The sequence below is a fragment of the Pollicipes pollicipes genome, unplaced genomic scaffold (genome assembly GCF_011947565.3).
Source record: "Pollicipes pollicipes isolate AB1234 unplaced genomic scaffold, Ppol_2.1 Scaffold_4002;HRSCAF=4701_pilon_pilon_pilon, whole genome shotgun sequence".
Classification (NCBI taxonomy): Eukaryota; Metazoa; Arthropoda; class Thecostraca; order Pollicipedomorpha; family Pollicipedidae; genus Pollicipes; species Pollicipes pollicipes.
In genome coordinates, this window is record NW_023596420.1 from 22,001,006 (window position 1) to 22,025,285 (window position 24,280).

General features: G+C 50.1%; 1 protein-coding gene across 1 annotated transcript in view; it reads right to left on the reverse strand.

Annotated features, from left to right (window-relative positions):
- Window positions 1-22,582, reverse strand: part of LOC119093068 (endothelial cell-selective adhesion molecule) — a gene marked incomplete at its 3' end in the record, with an annotated part of 47,688 nt that extends 25,106 nt beyond the window's left edge. The window contains 1 exon segment of the mRNA XM_037215957.1: window positions 22,521-22,582.
- Window positions 22,583-24,280: the final 1,698 nt, after the last annotated feature.

The following is a 24,280-nucleotide window of genomic DNA, read 5'->3' on the forward strand; positions in this document are numbered from 1 at the left end:
AAAATAGATCGCCATCTATTCTGAAATCGCGTGAGCCGAGTATTGCGCTCAACGCGAAAGCGATGGCTTTAAGATACATTTGCGTGCATCACATATGCCATTTTCACGCAAGCAGTATAAGCAAGAGGCCAAATTTTACACCAAATCCGGAATGCACCACAAAATCGGATAAACAGGAGCAGACCCATGGCTTGTCGTCAGGTTCATCAAAACAGCCGCAACTTTTCACTAAGAATGTGTAGTTGTTTCATCATCATGTAAGTACTTGCCATTTCACGTCTGCGGTAATGTATGATTTGGCAACATGGGAACAGAAACACAAACATAAGATAAGGAACCGGTGCATGATGACAAAACTAAAACCGTTGCAGAGTAAAGTCTACCAAATACTTTGATAAGCCTGACGACAAAGGATGACTTTTTCCATATTTACCATATTCTCCGGGCATTGCTACGTTAGTCGTCTGTGAAAGGCAGCAGGGCCATGTTGGCATCAATTGAACAAACGCTAGCGTGAAAAGCGTTGCAAGCGAAAATGGTTACTGAATATCTAAGATTTGAGGTTTTCAAGAACCCTCCCATTTGTTAGTATATATTGTTCGGCGTGTTTCCAAGCCATAGGCTGTTTTTACGGTTGGGTTACATATATCCACCAAACACAAGTTTTGGTTGTTTTCATTATTGCACGTATTTTTACGCCTAAAAAAGTATTGTTGCCAGCATATGATTATGTGGTGTCCGAGAGAAGCCTGCACTGAGGCACATTTCGTCCGTTACTGGTGCGTACTCATTTCATATTTTTTAACCGTAATTGGTGTGCCTCAGACCTCAAGCCTAAAATTCTGATTTTGGTATAAATTTGGTACTCAGTCTTGCACGGGCGCGATTTCTGTTTTGCATTCGGTACTATAATCCTCGTTTACGAACTATGGTCCCGCAGGCTGGCATCATGAAGACGAAAATCGACATTGACAACTTTGTGGCTTTTCTGTAAACGTAAACGTAAACGAGATATACATCAACCCGCGGGAGCGGTCAGATTGTGCCGCTTCCCCTCTCCAGATGTATCAATATTTTCTTCTTAAGCTCTAAAGGGACAAACGCAATTCGATTTGTTTCAACAAGATTGTCATTACCGAACCCACAAATTAAAAGCTCCTGAAAATACACGGTGAGGAGGAAAAGTTTACAGCATTTCTGATATTTTTAAAAGGCCATTGTATGCAATTTAGGGAACAATTGTGAATGCGATGAACACATTTTTTCTCTGAACATGCGGGCCTTTGATCTATTTAAAGCGGAAAACCAATTTTAACTTACAGATGGCTCCAGGGACAGCAAAAGGAGTGACTTTAAAACAATGCATTTATATCGTTTGATTCATTTGGCATGATATACACATCAAATATACCTATATTTATATATATATATAACATATATATATATATATATTTGAAGAAAGTATGTGGCATGATATACATTTGACGACGTAGGGTCAAGTATGACAGGGTGTCATCAGCTTCAATTTCTTTTGGTAACCCGTCGCTTGGCTCTGCCATCTTTAAAACCCTGAGTGCGCTCCTGCCAAATATTTGTAATGCATATTCAGCGTGGTAGATGCATGCGGTTGCATAACTGGGCTTCCGTTATTTATTTGACTTATGAACACGACGGAAAACAGCCGATGCGCTCGTAAACCCGATAACATCAGCCATCCATACAACCTCTCCTCCATTTGGTCCCATGGGCCAAATAAAAAAATGTGTTCCGTGCACGGAACGCAGGCGGCCCCCAAACAGCGGAAAGGTAAAGCTTGCTACGGTCAGTATTCTAATTTTGAAAGTCTCATGCAATACATGCTTAATGGGAACAATTTCAGGTAGTAGCATATGCCAACAACATAAAGAAACAAGGAAATCAGCAAGCAGTACATGGGTGAACTTCACATTTTTGCTGCACCTGAGAGCACCTCTACCAAAAAATACGGTGGAAGCCCAGTATGTACGACGGATATGACTGCATGAATAAATAAGCCACCTTCATTTTATCCAAAAATGTAACGGAAGTGTGCCATTCAATGTGGCAGTTGCATGCCCTCCCGATGCGATACTTTGCTTACAAACACCAAGTTCTGAACCGTCCCCACTCGACGATTTCTTGCCGGTTTCAAAAATGTCGCGTATATTGACTTCACGAGTCACAAAATTTCGTAACGCTGCAGCGAACTGTTAACGAGCGACAAGCAAAACCACTGGAGGGGACATGATTTACTGCCGTAGAGGACAGGGCTAATGTGATTCGGCATCATGAAAAATTACTGACCTAAATACACAACAGGAAAACATATTTAAAATTATTACCAACCGACTGCATGCTGACAAGCATTTTATAACAAGAAAGTAAAGAAGCTCAAATAAAAAACAGCACAATAAATTAGCACAACTCGGTTGACAAGACTGGTAACATCGTTAACAATAATTCACATCATACAAGGCTGTGCCTACCGAATTGAAGGCGAAAGTGATTTAACTTTTTTACCAAATGGGTGGCTTAACTTCTTACCGAATGCTGCGATGACCTTTTTATATGCCCGTTCATAGTGTAAACATTTCGCTTCAGCGCTTTTTGATCCGGGAAAACATTTTTAGCCATGGGCCGAAATGCTCTACCAATTATACGCGCAAACAACTATTCGTACAAACATACAACTGGAATTTGTAGGAACTGTTCCAAACCGCAGTTATTGTTAAGAAATCCTTGAAATCGCTGATGACATTTGTGGTAGAATGGTGCATTTCGAAAAGTTTCGATGTTAGCAACTGCGATGGACGTAAATGGCTTAGCATTACGGCAAATATAAATAAATTCTTGAATTGGCCCCTTATGATTTTTTCTCTGATGTCATAGCAGCCCTGGTATGGTGTTAAGAATGAACATGTTCTGTCTCATAACACAACAAATTATATAATACCACACGGCACTCGCAATGGGTAAAATAGGATCCATGCCGCTGCCTGGTCATAATACAAATCCATAAAGGGTCGATGATCAGCAATTCTAACAAAAGAAAAAGAACACCCTGGGCACATGCTCGTGTGCGTCAACTGTCAAAAGTTGTAAAGTTGTCAGCAGAATTGAAATCCGGACGCAGGATACGGCAACTATTTTTCTAGCCCTCCACGGAAGATTGGTTACCAAGTCCCGACGGCAATTTCCTGCGCACAGAGCTCGCGGCTACGTACGGGAAAATGGCAGCCACCTGGGCTGGCAAGAGATCCTACTCCGCACCAAGTCAGAATTATATAGATATTACTATTCCGGCAAGTAAGATTATTGTTCAAGGACGAGGCTGCTATGTAATTTCACGTTGTGTAATTACCTACGCCGGAAGTAGTGGTTGGAAAATTCAGCAACATTTGAGCTCATGTAATCATCTTTGTATCTACGTGATGAAAAGATAGTTGTGGCTTTCAGTATGGAAATCTATGGATGCAGAGACGCGTAAATGTTGTCGTTTACGGTATAAAAGCATTAGTGGTAGCTTAAGACAAGCGTTGGCCCATATATTAGTAGCTCATTTCGCACATTCATGGCGTACGTTGAATGGACAATAAGCGAAACTCTTGAGAGCAGCCGGAGACCGCACAGGCGTCCGTTTGGTTCCTGCAGAGGGTTGCAATTTACGAGAATTTAATGCGTTGCAGTGATCGAATGATTGCCTCTCGAGAATACTTTAAGGGAGTATTTCACATTTCTATGGGGTTTTGAACTGAAAAAGCCATATTGAAGATCATTTGGTGCAGTTCACAGCCCTGCCCTTTCAAAACATAAACCCTTCTAGTTTCTGAGTTACACACTCTCAAGGATGGGGAGACTATTTTGGGGAGGGTATTCCAAGGTCAACTTGGCATTTAAGTTGTAATCACTTCATTCAAATCCTGCCTTTCCATAAGCCTTGCGGCGATCAAGGACCAATAAAAAATTGTCGAGGCCTTCACATCTAGCGTTCGTAAGCGCGATCTCCAGATATAGCGACCGATAACTGGCTCTCCATTAATGTCGTGAGAGGGAGATGACGTCATCATAACCTATACCTATAGGTCTATACCTACCGCAACCTATACCTATAGGCCTATACCTATTTTAACCTACAGGCGCTGTTCTTGATGTGGCATCACTCGCCGGCGACGAAGACAGGTACCAAGAACATTCTACCCATCCATTTAAAATTCTGTGCTCCACTCATCGTTTGTTTCTACCCACCAATCTGATGCTAGATTTTTCTCCCGAAGGATATCTCTCCCGCAGGATCGTGAGGAAAATTCATGTCAGGCAATCAAAGCAGAATTGAAAATGGCACTATGATAAACAAGATTTAAGGGCATTTGCCCAACTTCTCTTGTGCTGAAGCGAATGAAACACCGTTGGTCAGGTCGTGAGGTGTGTAATGTTTTTGGTAAATTTATGGCCCTTGTAGACCCAGTCATTTTTTCGACTGAGTGCAAAGCTGAATATTGGGTTCATGACCACACAAAGACCAATAACCAAAAGTCACTTGGTCTGTTAAGATATGACCCAAATCAGGAGAAACGTTTCAGCAGTCTGGTTTCATCAAGACAGCTTTTAAAAAACAAAGCATTTGTAAACTAGCAACATATAAACGGTATGTTTTTACGCCCAGAGCAGCATCATTGGAAAGAAGATTTTAATCTGAACAATGTGCAGATATGCCACGGGAGCAGCATGCTCACGATAACAGATCGCATGCGGTAAGCACACACCAGGCGAACGACATATGTAACCGAGATAACATGTAGCGTTAACACTAGTACGGTGCTGGCGCCCAGCCAGAGTCTTCGCAAGGGGGGGGGGGGCACAGGGCTGGAAAACGGGCCCCTGATTGTGAAAAGTTCCGCCCTAAACAATGGCCGTATATGGCCCATTGGTTAATTGGGCCACGATTCTCATATCCTAACTCTAACTCTAGACGTTTTGCTTCTACGACTTGAATAGAAGGCAGAAGCTACCGCGATATAAATTCTGGCTGAATTCTATAGATAATAATAAATCGAAGAGCCCACGCGTTAAACGATTTGCATGAAATAAATGGCCAGGCGCCAGCAATTTTAAAGCGATGCAGTGTATTCGTTCTAAACCGGTTGAATTCACCTCGTCAGGATTGTTATCTGGGTTCTGCAGAGATATTAGGGACCCGGCGAATGCAGATTGTAAATCGAGATGGGTTAACAATCTGTGTTGACTTCGCCTAGTCACGTTTGTTTGGAAATGTTCAACACTCAGTCGGAAATCGATTAGTGCTACAAATTTTGCACGCAGTTTTGAGCATGCGCGCTCGCAAATCTTATCAACAAAAGCCTCGGCGCCAGGCGGCGCAGTCTCCGTGGGCCGCTCAGCGTGCGCCCAGTGGCTTACACTAAGCTGTGGCCAGTGGGCAGACGAAAATGATGACGCATCTGAGTGGCGTACCTTTGAACGCCTGAGGACATAAACTCGTATATTTAGAAGATAGTTCGGGCGTATATTTCACTGGTGCAATTTTTAGATTGATTTTAACGGATTGGCATTTACAGCACCGATAATTGGTGTTGGGTGGAATCTGGTGGTGGAATTGGAAGACTTGGGATAAAATTTGTATGTTTGTGTTGCTGTAACTGTTCATCTGTCCAGAGGACAATCTCAAAATTTAACAAAAGATATGCCCAGTCTTAACTTTGAACGGTGCGAATTAATTTTGAAACATATGGGTAATCATCATGTCATGACAGTCGTTCTCGAGCGGGGTGCGTGGTGTTCCTTACAATCCGTTCAGCGACCGACACCGTTTAGTTTTACAGAAATTGCAGCCCAGACCACCACTTTTCTTGCTCCCGAGATTTCGGGGCGCGCAGGGGCAAACCCTTTGATATAATAAGCTTCACTAATCGAATTTGCAAAAGAATAAACGTTCTCAGGCAAACATGGGATAGCTTTGTTCGTTTTTGAAGTCATTTCGACCCACTTTATTCAACATTAATGAGACCGCTTATTTCTTCCTGGGCAAGGGGGCCTATTGAAAAGAACACTAAGAGACACATAATTGCTCCCGGTCTGGAGCCGAAGGGCCATTCCATTCTACCGCAGGATGTCCTCCGACTGCCATTCAGGCGACACGGGGCGGGATCCCTTGGTCGGTCCGGAGGCCCGTAGAGGGATACATCATGCCATATTGGTCCACCCCCTGACACGGGAGGCCCTCTGACCTACGCAGCTGGCCCCGGATCGACGCAGAAAGCCCTCATTGACGCAACAACATCCCTGACCGCCGTAGGTAGCCCGATAATCGGCGCATAGACTCCATTTCGCCTTAAAGGGCTCATGCTGGAATTGGATTGGAGGGTTCACCGTTCGGTACTAGGCTTCCTGACTGGTACAGGACCATTGCATTGTCTCAATGTGAAGACTCATAAGTAGTAATGTTTTATTTTCATTATCTGATGTTCACAACCAACACAAGAGGCCCTCAGTCATTCAGGGTCACTCCCCCGTCCCTGTTGAGCGAATGTTCCCCTGACCGACTCGAGGCGCCTTGTTGACACAGACCACCCCGTTAGCCACTAGGCCCCTGACCGATACAGGAGCCCCGCATTAGTGCAGGGGGTCCAGACCAGTGCAAATCGTGGACCCGTCCCAGCCCCTGCTTGGGAAATGGCCCCAAAAGGTCAGACCGGCACGGAGCCGACTGTTTGGTGTTGGTGAGCTCTGGCCAATATAGAGGAACGCTCTGTGTCAGGGGTCCCAAATCGGTACAAGAGACCCTCTAACTGCCATTTAAGATCACTGCCCTGAACGGGGGTCCTTAGTGCGACCTGCAATCAGCCCTTCGGGCCCTTCAGTCTTTCAATCGTGCCCCTGATCTTTGGTCCTGTGGGGCCGTCTGGAATCCTCAGAACATGAGGGTGGCACGTGCCCCCTGTACACCCCTACCTGCGTTACTGGTAGGGTGGGGTCGGTACATGCAAGCTACCACGACGAGACACATTGCTTAGCAAAATGTAACTTATAAATGTGCATCAGAATACATGAGTGAGGTGCATGAGGAATGAGATTCCGGATAAATTATGTGCATGAAAAATGGAAACAACGACATCCCTTATCCACTGAGTGGTAAAACAGGCATCTTTCTTCCATTTGTAAATGACAACCCAACTAAAACAGCAAATTCATAATTACGTTCATCGGACCGCTCCGTTCAAAATACTTGGAAAAATGGTGGAACGCTGCAAGGTCAACTCTCCCGGCATGCCTTCATCCTCCCCCACGCTTCCGGCCGTGGGTAATCCCATGTGTAATGCCTTCCAGGCGGATGTGGCGGGCAGGTGCCCAACACGCAACGCCACCTAACATACATCTCGCCAATTATGTACCAGCGGTAAAACATCGGACGTCGGTGACAGAACATGTCCTGTTCGAATTACACAAACGAGCATCTCCGAAACGCGAAAATACAACTTTTCGGAGCTTTAATCAGTGGTCACATTCAACAGAGGCATGCCACGGAATGCATTTTACGGGAAGAACTCGCCCACAAATTGATGCGATTGGAAGGATATGACTGCGTTAAAAATTGCTGAATCAATGGTGATTCGTTAAAACAAAGCAGCTTTACCACGTGTTTTCATCGTTGCAACTGGTGCCTCTTCACCCTCCTAGTGTTCACTCTTTGTGCAACTTTGTTCCTTACGTCGCTCACGCTGTGTGTGCTCATCAGATAGTATCTGACATCGTTAGTTTGTCCTTCCTGTAGCGCCAGTGAACAAAGTTCACAGCTAAAGCTCTTTTCAAATGACATCATCCCGGACGTAAAAAACATGTGGTTTACGATTTTCTCATTTGTGAAATGTTTTCGCTCTGAAAACAAGCTGACAATGAGGAGGCCGTGAAGGTAAAGCACATGTCCTGTTTTTGGCCATATTTAAATACACCATAGGATTTCGGATTATACTTTTTGCATGCTTTCCATCACTTCTATCACCTATTTCATTTCATAGATTCCTCACAGGGGACATACCTTATCTTTTATAGGCCTGGTTCTGCAAGTTTCACAACTTGAAGTCCTCAAGTTGAGAACTGATGACACATAGAGGTAAAAGATTAGTGGGTCGCGAAAAAAATGACAGCTGCTGATATGCCAGATGACAACTAGCTTCTTTAGTAACCGACAGAATTACGAACAATGTGTCAGGGTAGTTCTGAATAAAACGTGGGAGACTAAAACGGTGATATCAAAGCAAAAATGCAAGACAAGAAGCCAGGAGTCTAGGATTGTATTCGGATGGGAGCTCAAGCCTCCCCTTCTTCCAACTACTTGAGAAAAAAACGGGGAAATCTGGGGAGACACTCGCTTCTTGGCGCCATTGTGGAGTAGTTTCGTCATTTTTCATCTTTCAGAGCCCCTGTCAACTCGAAGTCATCCTTACGACCGCACCCCTGTAAGAATGTAATAAAAACTGATGTCGTTATCACTCCACGCTCCTAAATGGCCGCACAATATGACCCGTGCAACCCTTTCATATGCCACTGGCTACCAGAGCTCAATTTACCCAGTTTTAAGTAGCCAGACTTACCTAAAAATTTTGGATCAACTCAATTTCACTTCACTTTTTTGTGACATCTATTAAGTGCGCTGCGGCCACATTTATACATCGTTATGTATTATCCATTATTTAAAAGTGATCTCAATTTTCCAGGCTAAATAGGTCACTGGCGGTAGCACGGTGGTAATTTCGTAAATCTGTGAATCGTCTTAAAGTGGTCGGAACACGACTGAGGACACGACGGCGCATTTCGGCCACTTTTGGCCTCTGTGCTCATGGTCTCATCGGGTGACAGACTAATTTCAGATGAGACGCTGTAGAAAATCGTGATCATTGAGACCGTGTCGCATTCAACCAAAATAACTTTAATATAAGCTTTCAAAAACACTATTGACTGTATACGCAAAAGGCACGGCTAAGGCGGTCAGTAAGGGCGGCCGGACTTATTACTTCCTTATCTGTTTCTTAGAGGTAATGACATCATATTAATTCATGAATAAACGTAGTAAATTCAAAAATATTTCCATCACTATAAAAATCGAAACATTGCTGCATTGGGTGCGATATTACAACACCAAAGCCATGTGAAAACGGCTTTCATCACCATTACTCCACTGGCCTGTCTTCATGTTGCTTGTAAGAACCAAATGTCCAATGCGTGTCATGCAACTGTAGTTACTCATGCCTTGATACAATAAAGATATTTGGCGGTTTTCATACCGTTGTTCTAAAACTGGCAACACGATCCGTTCGGAGCATGGCGGGAGAGATGGTGGAAGGCCTCTCGCGGGCCGGACGAAGGAGCGCGAGCAGTGTTATTCTTGAAGCGCTCCCCCGCGGGCCACCTTCCGGAGCTCTATCCTCTCAGAGAGAAGCCGCCGCCGCGCGGCTCTTGGTGCGCTCACGGATCCGCACCATCTACATACGGCGGTGGGCTTTTCCACGGTCGTGGAAACTCCTTGTGACACACACGCCGCTGACGACACCCCGGGGCGGGGGCGCCGGCCACGCGAGGGCACGCCCGCCATCCGGCCTATAAATGTCATCACTTGCGACCTCAAAGGCGGTTAGCTATTAAAGCGGACGGAAATCGATACCGTCATCCCCGAAGCCCGATAGCCTCCAATTGCGTGACAAATAGGAGGCCGACGGGCAGCACCTGTTGGCAGGCCCCCCAGTGTGGCGGGCCGGCGCAGAGCACCGGGGCGGCGTGCTTACCGCTGCGCGTGCGCCCTGCACACGACTGACCGCTCTATCCGTTGGATTAGCCCGGGGATGACGCGCTGTGTGCATACGGTCGACGCAAAGGACGCGCCGCCCTGGCGCTGGCTTTAATTCGCTACTGCGTGCCCGGCTGGGCCCCAACGCCGGAGTCGCGGCGGCGCGCCCGGCCCATGCCACCCGGGGCGGGCCGTCCGATCGCAACGCCCCGTGCACATGTCAAACGGCGCTGCGTATCGCCGCGCGTCTGCGCCCGTCATGTCTTTGTAGTTGGTCCTCGGGATGAGTTACGCGCGCGGGGCTAGCGCAGCACATAACGCCCAATTAACGCCGGCAATCGGCGAAAAACCAAATGAGGCGCCGTGTCATTCGTGCGGCTATTACGGCGCGCGTTTGTTTCAACTAAGTGGCTATTACGTCCGTAACGGACGCTGGTGCGCTCCGGCGGCCACCGGCACTGAACTCGGGCCGGGGCCGGGCCGGGCCGGCGACTGTCGCCTCGGGGCCCGCGGCCGGCGCGCCCCCGCCAGCCCGCTTAGTCATGCAGCGGGCTCGGCGCCCGTTCCCGCGGGAGGCGGCGCCGCTGGCCCGCCGGCCCGTCGGGACCCAGCTGCAGGTTCGACCCGGCCGAGCCGAGCCCGAGGCCCGGTCACGTGGCCGGCGTCGAACATCAGCACCGGACCGCGGTGGCGAGCTCAGGGATTTACCCGGCAGGCAGAGATGAGCCGGCGACACAGGAAAGAGGATGAGTGGGACGGGCGTGGAGACCGTGATTTGCTTACCTCTGCGGGTTGAAGATTGTCGTGTGGTAAGGTGTGTGGTCCGGGCGTTTCGCTAGCGACCTCATCTTTGATGCTGGCGTGGTCGAAGTCAACGCTCAAACACCTTGGGATTTCATTTGGATGATCATCTCCCCCAGCCGCGGCCAAGGGCTTACCCGTCATGTCAATGCAGTTCCTCACTCAAACCCCCAGCCGCGGCCAAGGGCTTACCCGTCATGTCAATGCAGTTCCTCACTCAAACGTAGCCATGGGCCGGGCTGTCAGCTCACCCTCCATTACCAGCGAGACCGCAGGCGAAGGAAATCTTCAAAGAGCATTCCTGCGTTCCACACGGCAGGGCATAGGGCATTAGCCAGGGCGAGCATCGCCAGGGGGCGGGCGCCGAGCGCGCAATAATGACCATTGTAAAATGATATGTCTGAATGTCTTCCAAAATTCAGTAGCACAGTTAAAATATTACACAGGGGGAGTCATTTTTTACAACTTTGAGGTTGTTTTCTGGACCGATCAACAGTCACAGCTACGCGGAAAGTAGAGATTTTAGCTTTACTCTTCCAGTTCCACCATCAGATTGCAGCACCACTTCGCGGTGTTGTAAAATCCAATACGTTATTGTCATCAATCTAAAAACCGCACGGGTGAAGCGTACGCCCGGAATATCTCTATATGTACGCTTTGGTGTCCAAAAGCGTTCAAAGGTACTTCTTTCAGATGCGTCATCATTTTCGTCCACCTGTTGGCCACCGCCTGGTGTAAATCGCAGGGCCGACGCTGCGTAGCCTAAGCAGACTGAACGATGGTACTGAGTTTTTTGCTACTTAGATGTACGAGCGCACATGCCCAAAATTACGTTACACAATTTATACCACTAATTAATTTTGATTGAACGTGGAACATATCCAGACACACATAGCTTTGCCATATTAAAACAAAGTGTTGACTTATTTGAATATTAAATCTACATTCGCGGAATTCTTGCCATTTCTGTGCAACCGAGACAAAATTCTGACAAAGCTTCTGAGTTCCATCGGTTTAAATGAAGCCCACTGGACCATTGTAAAATGAAGAGCGGCGGCGACTTATTTCATGCAGTCATTTAGCTCATGATTTCGACAGTTTGTTTACTATAAACTTGAGGCAGAATCAATCTCGTGGTAGCGTATGGCGCATTTTCAGTTATAAAAGGTAAAAATGTGTAATATATATATATATATATATATATATATATATCACATATAAGGAAAACATTTTCTCAACAACAAATGAGCAATATCCGGTGCTTTTTAGGGGGTCCCTTTACTATCAGGGGACCTCTTCTCAACCCTGTGCCCCTCATCACGGCTCTGGCTAGGCCGCTGGTAAGAAACCGCCATTATTTTACGTGCTGCGACTCGTGCTCCCTAGTCTTGTTGGTAAGATGTTGTCATGGAGCCCTGCGTCACTTGTGTTTGTGGCTGCTGAGGGTTCGTTGGGTTTGAAAGGAGCTTCCACTATAGTGGCCGGTGTTGCAGCAATTGTGGAGCAGCAATTGTCCATGTCTGCACGCATTCCACCAGCCAGCCATGACGGAAAGCTTATGCCGCAAATGCCAAAAGTGGATGTTCGAGCAATATTTACAACACTACATGCAGGCAGTAAAGCGTCAAATTGTTGGGTCGCTCAGCCAGGCAAATTCCAAGACAACAAAATTGGAATAAATAAGTTTAGCCACTTTCCTGCTCAGCTCCCCTCCCCCCCAAACTATTTTGCAAGATTGTACCTCTGAGACCTGAGATACTGAACCTTTAAAATTTAGGCTGGCAGGGGTCTCAGACAAGATGTTGACCCGTGCTGCTTACGTCGGCATCACTGCAACCTTGAGATTGTTTTTGTTGGATCTCAGCTCAATTCCGATTTGAACCTTGGTTCTCGCTGGATCTCAGCTTAATTCTGATCTGTATCTTTTTGTCTGGACCCCTGCATGCTCCAGACTGGATCTTGGTTCCTGCTGTATCACTTAGCATAATGTTGGGCTGGGTCTTGATTCTTGCTGGATCTTTTGACATTATTTCACACTGAATTTTCGTTCCTGATGTTTCTCTTTGGTATCAGACCGGATTTTGGTTCTTGCTGGATCTTTCGACTTAATATGAGGATGATTCTGGTTGCCGGTGCTGGATCCGTCAGCGTTGAAACTGGATCCTGGGTGCTTCTTGGTTCTGAAAGCAGGGTTTGGGAACCGGTTCCCGGGAAATATATTGGGAACCAGGGACATGTCTGCATATATGCCATGCGTTCGCATATTTCTGCACGTGTTCATCGATATCGATGCCGACGATCTGATTGGCGTGCCAAATATCGACAAACCAAGCCGCCAAGAGCGACGCCTTTCAACGCGGAGCGAAACTTGCCTCTCAAGCCTCCTACACAAAATGCGGGTATGCGCTTCAGCCGTGTGCGTGTGGCGAGAATGCCTTTAGCGCCTCCGTCACGGCATCACCTCGTCTTCTCCCCCGTTCGCACACTCCACGCCGCCTCTCCAAACTAATCCAACTGATAGGGTGGCCGTCACTCCGGGCCGGCTGGCCGTTCCCTATTGATGAGGCTCGGTCCGGGGCGGGGCGCGTGCCACCCGACACCGCCGCCGCACTGCCGGCCCGACACGCGCTGACCCCCGCCGCCATTTGCCGGTCCCCGAGCCGGCGTGGTGTGTCAATCACATCCGAGCGAGGAGCGCTGTACGGCACTCCCGGTACACGCCGGCCAGCAGCGGCGGCGGCGGCGGCGGCGGCGACGGCCGCAGTCGGCGGCTGCGCGGCGGTCCAACCGGCCCTGGCGGGGCGTCGCGCCACGCCACGCAGGCTGGCCTGCGTCTCTGACCGCGTATGTGGTCAGGAACTATGTATGGAGCTGGAAGTCTTGGCACCGATACAAAAATATCTGCAGTTTGGGCAAAATTAATGCTGTAGGCATGTATGTGTATTGACTATAAGACCATACAATATCCTGGCTCGCACGATCACCTTGTCTTTTGCTGCTTTAGAATCTGCTTACATGCAAAACATATGGAAGCCATGGAAACTTCGAAAACAAACACGTCTCATGGGTTTCTAAGTGTGAGAGCATAACGCAAGGTGGTAAAATTCTGCGAAGAAAACGAGCATTTTTGCAAGGCCCTTTGGGAAGATTGCCACCTTTTATGTGCATCACACTAAGATCCCCTCTTTCCGAATGGATTTCTGCAGCTACTTATCACTAATAGTAAATGCAAAGGGGTTCCCACGCCAACCAGATCGCGAAATAAGAAGATGACTTCATTCATTAGGTCTGCAAAGAATGATAGTGACAGTGGACAGCACTAGACATTTAGCCGGTGGCCGACAATTATCGCAGAATCTAGTGCTTTCAGCTCTGGCATCCCCCGGTGGTCAATCCTACAATAATTTTGAAGTATATCAAAGCTGAAACTTCAATCCACCGCATTAATGACCTGGGCAAGTTGCGCTGCTAACGGCATCATGAAATCTCTCTCGTGCGTCCGAGCCTTAGTCTACTGTAGACTCAATGACTCGTGAGGATGTAGATGATGCATTTGACTAACGCGCGTCACAATAAGCTTTCAGCCATTTAACACGTGCCTGGGTGGCCGGTTGAATACGACGCGCTCGGATGGGGGGATCGAATCAACCCCCTGAGATCTCAAAAACTTAGGGAGGTAGAGATTGCAATTTTACAAAATAGGGAGACACGCATGTGAAATCGCCTCTTTTACAAATTTGAGTTTACTAGGTCGCGCGCTTCAGGTCAGACAAGGTCAGCCAATGAATAACTTCAGATAGGTGTCCGAAGTACCCTCACACCTCCTCATGCAACCAAAATTAACTGAGATGTCCCTTCTGACCAAAATTTAGGCGGTGCTCAGAGCAAGTCAGTGACCATATTTGACCTACAGAAGGTCAAGGTGAAAGCGGCCTTTCATAAATCAGAGTCACAGCCAACGCTAAGCAGTGTGTTTCTCAAAACCAAAGGCTCATCAGATCATATTAGGTTAGTGACCTCCTCTGGACTTCATGAAGTCTAAGTAAGATGTTTGACATCTTTGCTATTAATGGATTTAAAATGAGCGTCAAAACCTTACCCCATAAGAGAAGTCCTCTGGTAAAAAAACCGTTTGATTTTGACATTGGCCTGACCTTCGTAACTGATCACTGGCCAATGCAGTTAGTCGTAATCCTAAATAAATGCAAGTTTTCTATTGTCTAAGAAACCATTTCAATTATGTATGGCATCGTCTCACAGCCCGTTGGCGCATCAGATCGAACGATTTCCTAAAAATTGTCTTCGCTCACAGTCAGCTCGACTTTGAGCTGCCATAGTTCCTTGACCTTACAAGGTACATCTGATTGTTTTATATCAAATGATTGGCTGTTCGATTGTCTATAGATGAACAAAGTTTGGCGCTGCTACACTTGATAAGTTATTCTGGAAAACGTTCGGGGGGTGGACAAATTGATTTTTCCCGAACACCTGCCAAACAAGTTTGGACACAAATTCAACTGAATCATATCTAGGTGCAAATTGGCAAAATTAGATCAAATGTCGTTACGCAATTATATTTGCTACAATTATGGACAATGCCCAGTCTTCATTTAAGGTACAGAAAAATATTTGAGCTTTTGAAGAAAAAGGAACAATTAAGAAAATTGTCCTCTCGGTTTCAATGTGAGAGACAGTCACGTATTCACGGCACAGGTAAGTTTCGACAAGAAAATTGGCAACCCGTGTAAACACCCATGACGTTGAACATTGATGTTTAACGCAATTTGCAATGAAAACACTTCTCGCACTGCGAACCACACTCTGCAAAGTGCTATTACCGCACCTAAGCACACTTCAGGTAAATGTCTACTCCTCGGAACGCTTAGGATAACTAAAATACGTGCGCGTGCATCCAATACCAGCGAGACCTTTCTTCACGGGACTTTGACAACTTGCTGAGTGTCGCGCCGTTGAGCCGCCACCTTTCGTACTGAAATGAATGCCAACAAATGCCTGAGCGACAGCGATGAGTGCACCTTGACGGTGATATCGCCGTGCAGTCTGTTATCTTTCTGGGCCCATTCCCCCCCCCCCCCCCCCCACCCCGATTCTCATTGATCGGTCGGCGACGGAGGCGACCGCGCCGCAGCCGTATCTAAAGGCGGGCCCTCCTCCGCGCGCGCTCGAGTGCCACTTCATGGTGCCGGCTGCGACCGCGCCGCGCCGCGCCCTGGGGACCCGGAATAAAATGAGTAACTGGCGCCAAGTTGGTGAGCCGGCCGTCTCGCAGGCCGTCCCGCCGCCGGACGGCAGTCCCGGCTATCATGAATTGATGGAATGATGAAGTTGACGGGCGCCGGAAGGGACGCGGCTACGGACCGCAGGACTCGGCCGGCCGTCGCCCGGGGGCGGGACTGAGGTCGTCTAGCCGGCCATGGCTGAGCACCGGACTGCAACGGACGGCAGGTGTGTTGAGAGGCTGCGACACAAAGCTAGAGCAGGCTGTTCGGGCGGGATGACGGGGTGCCACACAAAGCTGGAGCAGGCTCTTTAGTTGGGATGACTAAGCTGACATACAAAAGTGGAAGCACGCTGTTTAAGTGGAAGAGCGAAGCTACCACACACAGCTAGAACAGGCTTTTGAGGTGGGATGGCGAGGCCACCGCACAAAGCTAGAGAACAGGCTGTTGAGGTGGGATGCCGAAGCTGCTACTCAAAGCTGGAGCAGGATGTTAAGGTAGGACAGCGAGGCTGCCACACAAAGCTGGAGCAGGCTGTTCAGGTGGGATAGAGAGGCTGCCACACAAAGCTGAAGCAGGCTGCTTAGGTGAGATGATGAGTCTGTCATGTAAAGCTGGAGCAGACTGTTTAGGTGGGATGACGAGGCTATCACACAAAGCTGGAGCAGGCTGTTTAGGTGTGCTACGAGGCTGCCACACAAAACTGGAGCAGGCTGTTAAGGTGGGATGGCGGGGCTGCCACATAAAGCTGAAGCAGGCTGTTTAGGTGTGCTGCGAGGCTGCCACACAAAGATGGAGCATGCTGTTTAGGTAGGATAGCGAAGCTGCCACACAAAGGTGGAGCAGGCCGTTAAGGTGGGATGGCGATATGAAGTCACGTTCGCGTCCGGGGCAAACAACTCGGGTGCCATGCTTCGGCTGTTTCATCTTAACAATATTTGGTGGACGGTACCAAGGTGTCAGTTGCCACGTCTTCACATGAGCGAAATTTCCAATCACAATTTTGAAACCATCAGGTAAACAAATGCGGTGGTTTACAAGACAGCGTCCTCTGTCACCACCCTGAATAAACTTTTCTGAAATGTCAAGACACAGGACCTTGCAACCTCAGTGAACGTTTGGGATAGTTGTTGATGATGATAATGATAACATAGTTTTAGTGGATGACGTGTGTTGTGCATTCATGTATCATATTAAGTGAATGTAAAGACTAGCATGCAGCTACAATTTGTTTGTTACTTGGGTTAATGCCTCAGTCTCAACCCCGAGCATCGGCCCAGGTCCCTGCCGCATGGCGCTCCAACAGTCAGGACGGAGAGAGGTCTTGACGCTTCGTCTGAGAGCCCACCGGCATGGAACATGTCTGTCTCGATTCCCTATTTGGGTGTGCTATAGGTTCTGGTAGAATCCTGACCAGCCACGATTTCGGTGAGACCAGAAATACCTACTCAGAAAATGGCATCAAAGGGTAGTGGCGAATCTAATAAACGCTCTCCGACTAAGCTATAAGCTCTTGCAGACACGAGGTGCTTTCATGGTTAACTCACATCAGACCACCCATCTGTGACCGAGCTGTCCGACAGATCCGCGGGATTCTGTCGCTCAGCAGCGGTCAAAACGACAGCCGACATTTTCCTCGTTCGAAGTCTGGGAATTACCCCAAGCGATCAGCTGGCCTCGCGGCCATACGGCGGTCCAGCGGCACCCCCTGACGGCACCGGGATCGCGCCGGTGTGGCCCCGCTAATTACCGCTGCAGGCCCGTCGCCAAGTGCCGCTCCACACGACAGAGACTGTCAACACCGGCGCCTGTTGCGCCCCCCTCCCCGCCGAGCCCGGGAGAGTCGGGAAGGGGAGGACGTTCCGGCCGGAGTCGGCGACGATGACTGGCGCCGGAAAGGCGCCGCACCGCCGGACGTCAGCAGCAGAGCTAACTTGCCCGGCTTTGTCGGTGAAACTTTAAAGGCAAACTCGTTAACATCACGGCGGCCGGCGCCGGCACATGCCATGGGAGGCGTGTCACCGGCCAGCTCCGTCGCCCGCGGGAGTTCGTTAGTGAGGTAGATGTCAGCGGGGGCGACCTCGGCCCGTGGCGTGCGCCAGAATGCAGACGGGCCCGCCAGGTCGAAGAACTTCGGCCAGGAAGTTGGCTGGACCGCGTTACGCCGGTAGCATTTGTAATCGGGAGGGGTGGGCTCAGACCTGATGCCGTCTTGAACCCGAGAACGAACAGTTAGTTCATTTACTGTCCAACTGTCCAACTATCCATGTCAGCTGTGGGCCGATCATTAGCATCGGTTAGTGCGGGCGTGCGAGTGTTGGGAGCTGCGATCTCGGCTACATCACGACTCCGACCATTACATCGCCGCGATATCCTGCTAAGTTCGGCGATGGCCAGATCCAATAGATGGAGACGAGTTAGGGTTCACAGGCTACCGGAATATTTTACAGCTTTGTTTGAAGCTACGTTTCGGATTCGACAGACAGTGCTCCAGTGCTACAGTGACAGGCAGAACTTGCGTGGGTTAAAGACGATGCATGCCATTTCGCACGAGCGCTCTTCTTGACCCCATACTGATGATCTGTGTTCAGTTTTCTCTCACGCAGCTTGCTGTCATTGCGGCTTTGCGACGCACTCAGCTGCTGAGGCTACATGGCGTCGCCTGCCTCTCACTCTGGCAAGAAGAGCGGGCACCTCGCGGAATCGAACCCCGTACCTTTGTTTTCCCACACCAGTCACGCAACTTGAGAAAGTCGTTGTTCGTGTACCATGTGACCTGAACTGAAATGTTTTTTTTTTGTGCCGGCAATGTTGGTATGAACTGTGCAGCCTTTTGTTGTGGTAGGCTCAGCCCACCCTCAGCTATGCCCGCGGTCCTGAGCCAAGCCAGGCCACTGCTTTTGTCGCCGTTGTTGAGCCGGGTGGCTGTTTGTGCTAACAGTGCTGAGTCTAGTCGCTGTTCGTGCCGACGGTGCTGAGTCGAGTCACTGTTCATGCCGATGGTGCTGAGTCTAGTCGCTGTTCGTTCCGATGGTACTGAGCCGAGCCACTGTTCGTACTGATGGCACTGAGTCGAGTTGCTGTTTGCATCAGCGATGCTGAATTTTACTGCTGCTTGCGTAGGCAGTGTTGAGCTTGGTCACTATTTGCGTGGACAGTGCTGAGAGGCACGTCGCTGTCACTGCTGCTGCCTGTGTGAACCATGCCGAGATGGGTCGCTGTTTACTCTGGTGACATTGAGCTGGGTCGCTGCTTGTGCCAGCGCTGCTGGCTGAGTCCATGTTTATGTAGGTGGTGTGGATCTGGGCTGAGGTCTGAGTCGGTAGTGTTGAGCTGGATGACAGCTTATTCTCGTGGTTCTGGTCTGGTTCGCTGTTTGAGTCGACGGTCTTCGCGCCGAGTTCCTTCTTGTTCTAGTGATGATGAGCAGGTTCGCTGTTGACTTTGGTGGTAAGCCAACCCACTGTTTGTGCCGATAGTGCTGAATCGAGTTGATGTATGAGTCGATGGTGCTGAGTCGGGCCGCTGTTTTAGATGTTGGTGCTAATTCGGGTCGTCACTTGCTTAGGCGGTGCTAAGATGACTTCCTGTCTGAGCCAGCGGTGCTAAGTCTGGTCGTTGCTTGTGTCGGTGGTGCCGAGCTATGCCTCCAGCTGTGCCGCCGGTGCTGAGCTGAGTCGCTGTTTGTGCGTGTCGTGGCCGTCATCAGCTCCTGTTAGTGTCTGCGAGGGACGTAATCAGCCGGGCGCCGCCGCACGCCGCCAGCATACAGGCCGGTCCACTCGTCAGAAACAATCAGAACCGGACCGGAGAGACCCGCCGGCCGGCGGCGGGGCGGCGCGAGCTGGAGCGGCCGACGCTCGCCCTGACCCGCCACCAGATGAGACGGCCACCAGCTGTGTCCAGCTCCGCTGCTCAAAGCCGGTCCGGACAATACTGCCGCGAGGGGATGCGGAGCTCCAACAATATGAATGGAGCGGGGCTGCGCACGCCAACTGCTGGCACGCCTTCTGCGTGTCCGCATCGTTGTACGGATCGTGGGCGCGGGGAAAGCTGCGTACCTCAGCATTGTGGTGGTCCTGCACATTCCATCAGTACAATGGCTGAAGTAAATTCTGTTGTACGAAGAATTGCTATGTTACTGTGTACATTTGGTTGCCTCTTTTACGAGATGAGGATGCCTGCTGCCGGAGTGACTGTGATGACGCGACTGTTTCCTCGGTACGAATACCTCGGAGAGGATGAATTACCGGATGAAAAAGGGGGCGTCGCAAGGCGACTTGAATAGTCCTCAACTGTTTCGGATGAGCCATAGCTATGGTAGTGTCATTTGTTTTTTTTCCTGGAAAAAGTGAAATATAGTTTAAAGCAGCCTGTTCAAAGTCCTCAAGGGAGCGAAGACAGCGAAATCAGATCCCGGTACGTGCGTTGCAAAGGCGTCATGCATGTGCCGGGCGCAACGAACGGTATCATAACACCGTATTCACGACCAACAAACCAGAGCTTGTATATTGCAGTGTCTATAATACGACGAATCAATGCTTTCCTAGACCTTGAAAAATTAACATGAAAACCCGGCTTTGCATTCTTTTCCAACGCAAATATACAGGTCGCTCAAATAAGCTAACTAGTCAGTGCGCCTCCATCACTGCAGATACACCTCCAACACCTAGATGCATGCTATGGGTACCCATTCATGCTAATGATTCAATGAGCACATAAACAACAGGCTTTTAGGTAATAAGGTGGCTGATGTACTTTTGCATGATGGTTCCAGATTCATGATCATGCGCATTGGGTATTACAAAGCCATGTTAGATTCACGACTTCACATCTGAAGGATTGCAGGCTTACATATATAAATATGGGCACCAAAAGCCTCCGACCACTTGGAAATGGGCGCATTTGTTAGCTCAACAGTGAAACACCACTGGGAAAAACTGTCTGTTTTAAAATGATGGTTATTACATGGAGACTATGTAATCATAGATGCCGTGCATCGTGGAACCAACGCTTTCGGCTACGCTTCTTGAGCAGTACCCCTCATGTGTTTGTGAACAAGGCGCTAGCTGTCCGATTCTGCTAAAGCACAATACAAGACTCGAAAATATTAGATGCGCACAACATTTGATGTCGGACGTCACGGTAGCAGCGTGCCCGATCACACATCGGCGGGTATCACGGTATCCAATGTCGAGCATCACTGTACGCCAGTATCTAAAATGGTCACTGAGTGCAGCTTAACAGCAACGGCAGACCCCACGGCACCAGTGTGCCCGTTGAGAAACATAACATCCCATGCCGCGCATCACAGTACCAGCGTGCTCGATTGCGCCCGTTGAGCGCAATTGCCATTTAATCGCCGTTGAGCAGCAAAGGACCTGATGCCAGCTATCACCGTGCGAGCTTGTCCGGTTAATTCCTCTGAACAGCGTGACACGATGGCGATGTCTCAGTGCCAACGTGTGCGTTGCATGCGGGCACCAAAGTGTGCTATTTGATCCTGTTTTCTGGCCTGATGGGCCAGCACACCAGCTGAGCGACTCTTGCCGCAGCGAGAGGGGATGATTCTGTGAGCGGACCCGGTCCGGCCGGAACCAGCGGTGATTGCTGATTTAAAACTTCGCCTCCTGGCAATTGTATGAGCACAGTTTACAGCAAAGGCATAAAGTGTAGGGTGCTTAATGTTTGATCGCTATCTCTGAGCGCATGTGATGCCCAGACGATCATGACTCGCACAAGCTTCGAATGTTTATGTGAGAATTTTACTGGTCACAGTCTCTGTGAACGCTCGTCGGAGGCAGGTGACTGAGAAGAGATATCAATGCGCGAGTGCGATTTCAGGAATGTTACCCCTGGCGGCTCCAGACGATCCACGTGACAATAGCTGCACCGGTACCTCTATATGCATTCTTTGAACAAAAGACCACAGACACAGACGAGACGTTGGCGTTTTGGGCATGTTGCAACGAAATGCTGCTATCAGCCTGAAGTGAAATACCGCAACAGCGTAATCGCTTACTTACAAAGACAAACCAAAGCAGCGTCTTGTATTCAAAGGGCATGATACCTTTATGATCGAAGCCAAGCCAGTGTCGTGCATTCAAACAGCATGATACCTATCATGATCGTCAATCATAGGCAGTGTTCTAGACTCCAGGCGCTGAGCTCGGCCGCAGTCAACCCGGCCCCGTCCCCGGTTATTACCGATGGGCCCCGAGCGGTGCAGCTGGCGGGCGGGGCCCAGTTTGACGGCAGATTACTGACAAGTTCGCGACCAGTGCATATGCGCCGGTGGCACGCAATGCTTTGTCCTTCGCGTCAGTTAAGCCGTTTGTCGCCGCTGCGCCCGGGCGGTCGGTGCGGCCGCTGATACTGACTCGTCACCGAGGTCGCGCGCTGCCGCCGCTGGCGACGTCGTGGCGAGGGCGGGCGCGGCACCAGGCGTGCGGAAAACTGGCATTGGTCCCGTTCATTGTTGTGCCGCATAACATTTTCCAGGACGCCTATCCGTCTGTTGCCTTGTTTGGTGAGTATTCAACTGCATTTCCATTAAAGCAAACACAATTTTCCAGGTAAGCTGTTGCGCGACTCGCACAATCTGTCCCGCGTGCTGCGCCATCCCCGGAACCGGCCGAGCATCGGCACCGGAAACTGGTACTCACGTGTCAGGCAGCAGAGGCCGGCAATCAGCAGGGCCAGCGCGGCCATGGCGGCGGGTCGGGCGGGCACCGGGTCGGAACTGAGCGCCCCGCGCGGGCTGCGGCCGCTCCTCGGGCAGCGCGGCTGCGCGCTGATCGGCGGACGCGGGGGCGCGCCGCGGCCCGCCCCGCCCCTGCCGGGGGTCGCGGCGACCTGACGCGGCCCGACCGGCCGACGTGCCGAGCATCTCCGAGCGGCCGCAATTGCCGCCTGATCGACAGCGCGCGTAATGCCCGTAATGGTTTGATTCTGAGTGATTGTCGGCCGAGGAGCCGCCACCGCCGCGGGGAGCACTGCCGGGCCGCGGACCGGGCTTCCGGCTGCGAGCGCACGGCCCGGTCCACGCCCAACTTGGCGATGCTGGTCCGGTCGGCGGCGCGACTCGCGGGCGCGACGCTCGGCTCCCGCGTCCGCCGCGTCTGTCGCGGGCCGCGGCGGTGTGTGGGAGGCGTCCGTGGTGGGCCACAGGGATGTGTGGGGAGGCGTCCGTCGCGGGCCGCGGGGGGGGGGGCGTGGGGAGGCGTCCGTCGCGGGCTGCGGGGGGGGGGGCGTGGGGAGGCGTCCATCGTGGGCCGCGGGGGTGTGTGGGGTGGGGTCTGTCGTGGGCCGCGGGGGTGTGTGGGAGGCGGCGGGGAACGCTCAGCGCTTAGACTGTCAGCGCAGAAATTATCCCATACAGCAAGCCCTAGAGTAACAAAGCAGGTTGGTTTTGACCTCGGTGTGACCTTCATACCTGACCTTAGGGTAATTTATTTTGTTCATTCAACTGTTGTGTTGTCTAAGAAAGCATCTCGGAGATTGGCTTGGCTTCATGCTTCGTCTTCGACATCTTCATGGCAAACGTGGCTTCGTCTAACACTCCGTTGTTGGATCAGATTGAAGGATTCCTTAGAAATTGCCTTCGCTGAAACCATGGCCTGACTTTGACCTGCCTGAAGTCAGTGATCTCACAAGGTACATATAAACTTTTAATGCCAAGCGATCCGCTATTCAATTGTCTACGGCTATGCAAAATTTGGCGCTACGCCGCGCCGTTCGGAAACCGTTCTGAAAAAGCCTTTGGGGGAGGGGGAAATTTGACCCCCCACCCCACCCGAGCGCGTGTTAACATGCAATCTACGCGAATAGGTCCACATAGGCCCCGTAACCTGAACGGAGCTTGACCTGACCTCCCAGGTCGTCAGTTTGAGACTTAGGGTCAGACTGAGAAGCCGTGTATGAAGGAATTAATGCGCTGAAAAGTAGCCAAGCTCTGAGATGAAAAGCAATAAAGTGTCCGCGGATTAGCTCTGCCTCACTGTTGATAGGCTCCTGAAAGCTGCTAGCTGTAGACACGATGCATCTATCCGCGGTTTCTCCACACAACAGACGACGTACAGCGATCTGCGGGCATTAGAGTTCGAAGCCTCGCAAAAAGAAAAACATCTTCCTTATTACCAGCGGTTTCATCGCCACCACATACATTTCGCTCGGAAACAAGCTCTCAAGCTTGAGCATAGATTGAGAAACATTACAACAATAGACATCAATATCCCGACGAAGTGTGGCACAAACAGCATGGAGGCCAAACCAACGCCGCAAAAACGCACTTAGCAGCTTAACACTAGCACTTAGCACTCGCAGCATCCATGTTAGCGCCATCGACTGCTTCGCTCTCAAGCAGCTTAACACTAGCACTTAGCACTCGCAGCATCCATGTCAGCGCCATCGACTGCTTCGCTCT